At 40.1% G+C, this 4105-nt stretch overlaps 1 non-coding gene across 1 annotated transcript; it reads left to right on the top strand.

Moving 5' to 3' along the window:
• Positions 1-1676: 1676 nt before the first annotated feature.
• Positions 1677-1783, top strand: LOC139184743 (U6 spliceosomal RNA). The gene has a single exon (XR_011568297.1). It is a non-coding gene; the product is annotated as a U6 spliceosomal RNA (small nuclear RNA).
• The last annotated feature ends 2322 nt before the right edge of the window (positions 1784-4105 follow it).

Raw genomic sequence — 4105 nt, 5'->3', positions numbered from 1 at the left:
CCTCTATCCATGGGGATTCTCCAGGCAAGAATACTGGAGTGGGTTGCCATGTCCTCCTCCAGGGGATTTTCCCCCCTCAGGGATTGAACCTAGGTCTCCCACATCGCAGGTGGATTCTTTACCATCTGAGCCACCAAGGAAGCTTTGGAGAGGATATCAAAGCAAAACTCTTTGGAGAGCATATCAAAGTAAAGCTCGAGAGGTGAAGCAGCTAAGGACAGACATATTCCTTAAGTCTGGCATTGTGTCCATGTTAGCCAAACAGCAGACACTAAGAATTCTCAGGTCCAGGTTCTCTCTTATCCATCCCCCCTCACTCTCACTCTACTAGTTCTTTAAGTTATTGCTCCTAAAAATGTCTTTATTCTGTTGAATTCACTCTCCCTAATGCTACTACCCTGGTACAAGAACATTTATATTTTTGCTTTATTGCTCCAGCTTATTCTTTAAACTTTGACTTGCACTCAGAGGATTCAAGGATCTTGTTAAATTGCAGATTCTGATTCAGTAGTGCTGAGACAAGGCCCAGGATTCTGCATTTCTAACAGACTATCAAGTGTGCCTTGGTGGCTGGTTGGAGAACTACACTTAGAGCAGTGACATAGTAGGGACAGAAGCAGGTCATGAAGCCTCCATAATCCATATTCTTACACTACCCCAGGCAGCCTCCTAAAGGGTTTTGGGAGTAGACTTTATCTAGAGGATCCCAGAAGATGAAGCAAGGACTGCTAGATGGAATTAAAGCAAAATCTTACTGTCTGGAAGATGTTTCTGACATCAAGAGCTGTTGAACAATAATTTGGACGGCATTATGAGATGAGTATCCTTCATTATGGGGATTTCCTGGCAGCTCAGCCATGAAGAAATCTGCCAGTGCAGCAGATGCAGGTTTGACCCCTGGGTCAGGAAGATCCCCGGAGAAGGAAATGGTAACCCAATCCAGTATTCTTGCCTGGGAAACCCCATGGACAGAGGAGCCTTGTGAGCTACAGTCCATGGGCTTGCAAAGAGTCAGACATGACTTAGTGACTAAACAACAACACCCTTCATTATAAATATTCAAGAAAAGAGAAAGCAGTATTTTTCTGTCATTTTATTGGATTGGCCAAAATGTTCTTTTGAGTTTTCTATAAAACGGTATGGAATACACAAACAAACTTTTTGGCCAATGTATTACTATGAAAATTTCAAACATAATTCTCGATTCTACAATTAGCATCTTACTATATGCTTGCTTTATCCATCCATCCCTCTGTTTATCTGACAATACAATATTGTTTTTTATGCCTACATAGGCTTTACTGAAGTTCAGTATTTTTTTATTTTTTGTGGGATGAAATGTACATGCAGTGGATGCACAAATCCTGAGTTACTATTTGATGAGGTTTGACAAATGCATATACCTTTGTGACCCAAACATCTATCAAGATATAAAACAGTACCATCACACCAAAATCTTTTCATCCCACTCCACAGTCTTCACTCCTATCATCCTAAATGCAACTAGTTTTCCTAGTTGGTTTTGCCATAGTTTAATTTTGCTTCTTCTAAACTTTCACATCAGTGAGATTAGGAATTATTTACTCTTTTGTGTGAAGCTTCTTTTGCACTAAGTTTTTGCGATTCATCTGTGTCATTACATAGTTAAGAGGCATACAGTAATTAAGATCCCTGTAGTGCTCACTTCAGCAGCACATATACTAAAACTGGAACGACACAGAGAATATTAGCATGTCCCCGGCACAAGGATGACATGCAAGTTTGTGAACCACTCCATATTTTTGTGTATACCTATGGCCAATTCATGCTGAGGTTTGACAGAAAACAACAAAGTTCTGTAAAGCAATTATCCTTCAATAAAAAAGTAAATTTAAAAAAAGATTCCTATAGTAAAAGTCTATAATTTGTTCTTTTTCTTTTATGTTTTTTTAAAGAATCTGAGATATGATTAATATAGCATAAATTTACCCCTTTAAAGTATACAAATTAGTGGTTGTTAGTATATTCACAAGGTGTGTAACCATTACCACTATCTAATTCCAGAAAATTTCATCACCACCAAGAGAAATCCTGTACACATTGGCAGTTACTCCTCAATCCTTCTTTTTGTCCCAGTTCCAGTTCCAGTTCAGTCGCTCAGTCATGTCTCACTCTTTGTGACCCCGTTAACCGCAGCACGCCAGGCCTCCCTGTCCATCACCAACTGCCGGAGTTCACCCAAACCCATGTCCACTGAGTCGGTGATGCCATCCAACCATCTCATCCTCTGTCGTCCCCTTCTCCTCCTGCCCTCAATCTTTCCCAGCATCAGAGTCTTTTCAAATGAGTCAACTCTTTGCATCAGGTGGCCGAAGTATTGGAGTTTCAGCTTCAGCATCAGTCCTTCCAATGAACACCCAGGACTGATCTCCTTGAGGATGGACTGGTTGGATCTCCTTGCAGTCCAAGGGACTCTCAAGAGTCTTCTCCAACACCACAGTTCAAAAGCATCAATTCTTCGGCACTCAGCTTTCTTTATAGTCCAACTCTCACATCCATACATGACCACTGGAAAAACCATAGCCTTGACTAGATGGACCTTTGTTGACAAAGTAATGTCTCTGCTTTTGAATATGCTGTCTAGGTTGATCATAACTTTCCTTCAAAGGAGTAAGCGTTTTTTAATCTTTTCTTCTCAGCCTCTGGCAATCATTATTTTACTTTATATCTCTATGGATTTGCCTATTCTGGACATTTTGTATCATATCCTCTATTATGAAGTTATCACAGTGTTTTGTTTTTTTTGTTTGTTTTTTGTTTTTCTCCTCCATCCTCCTATTGATATAAACCTGGGCCATTCCCAGTTTGGGGCTATTTTGACTACATCTTCTTTGAATATTCATGTAAAGGTATTTTTTTGGCATATGATTTTATTTTCTTAGGCCAATGCCTACAATTAGGATTACTGGTGGATAGTATTGTTATATGTTTAGTTCTATAAGAAACCGCAACAAGTATTTCCAAAGCAATAATACCATTTTATGTTTCCATGAACATTGTATGAGAGTTCTGGTTGCTCTACATGCTCAGCCATCTGGTGTTGTCAATTCTTTTTTTTTTTTTTTTTTAATTTGGGCTATTCTGGTGGGTACAACAATATTTAAGAGGCAGGTAGAAGTTAAGATTCCTTTAGTATGAGGAGCTTGGACAGGAATGTCTCCACAGAGCTCAGAGCTTCTGGGGTTCCAAACCAAGTTATATGCACACTTGTGTTAGCTTTATATTGCTGCCATTAAAAAAGAAAAACAAAACAAAAAACCACCACACACAGTGAAGTAAAACAACACTTATTTATTATCTCACTGTTCTCTAGGCCAGAAACCTGGGTTCACTCAGCTGTTCCTCTGTCTTCAGTCTCACAATGCTGAAATCAACCTGCCAGCTGTCTTGGGCTCTCAACAGGAGGCTCCAAAGAAGAATTCATTTAGGTTGTTGGAGGAATCCACGATCCATAAGGTTGTAGAACAAAAGTCCCTATTTCCTTTGTGGCTGTTAGCTGGAGGCCACTCTGAGTTCTTCAGGGCCCCTTTTTAGCCCTCATGCCTGCCCCCTCCATCACAGAAGCCAGCCGTTGGGGATTATACTCGCACTTGCAATCGCCCTGACCTCCCTTCTACCACAACTCCTCTGCTTCTACCTGGAAAATCCAGCCAGGATAAATCAGGATAATCTTCCTATCTTAATATATGTAACCTCGATCACATCTACAGAGCCTCTTTTGACATGTAATCTAACATGGTCACATGACTCAGGAATTAGGACACGGACGTCTATGCGGGGCAATTATTCTTCAACCACAGCTCCTTTAAGTGACAAATGCCCAGACCTCTGGCAGATGACAAGCTTTGGGGTCTGAGGTTTCACCTTCCACGCTGTTACAGCTTTTCCCCCCTCTGTCAACATTTTGTCGACTCTGATTAAATGCTTCTGGTATTTTATATAACCCAATCAAGAACAGCTTAATATGGACTATTTCAGTTTCACTTGGTAGTTTTAAGAGTGTTCATAGCATTGGTGTAAGAATTCAATGAGATAATATTTTTTTTTTGGTTCCCAAAGGAATTTA

This window comes from Bos indicus, chromosome 8 (genome assembly GCF_029378745.1).
Source record: "Bos indicus isolate NIAB-ARS_2022 breed Sahiwal x Tharparkar chromosome 8, NIAB-ARS_B.indTharparkar_mat_pri_1.0, whole genome shotgun sequence".
NCBI classification, from domain to species: domain Eukaryota; kingdom Metazoa; phylum Chordata; class Mammalia; order Artiodactyla; family Bovidae; genus Bos; species Bos indicus.
The sequence above is the reverse complement of the archived record's forward strand: the minus strand, read 5'-3'. Positions and strand labels throughout refer to the sequence as shown.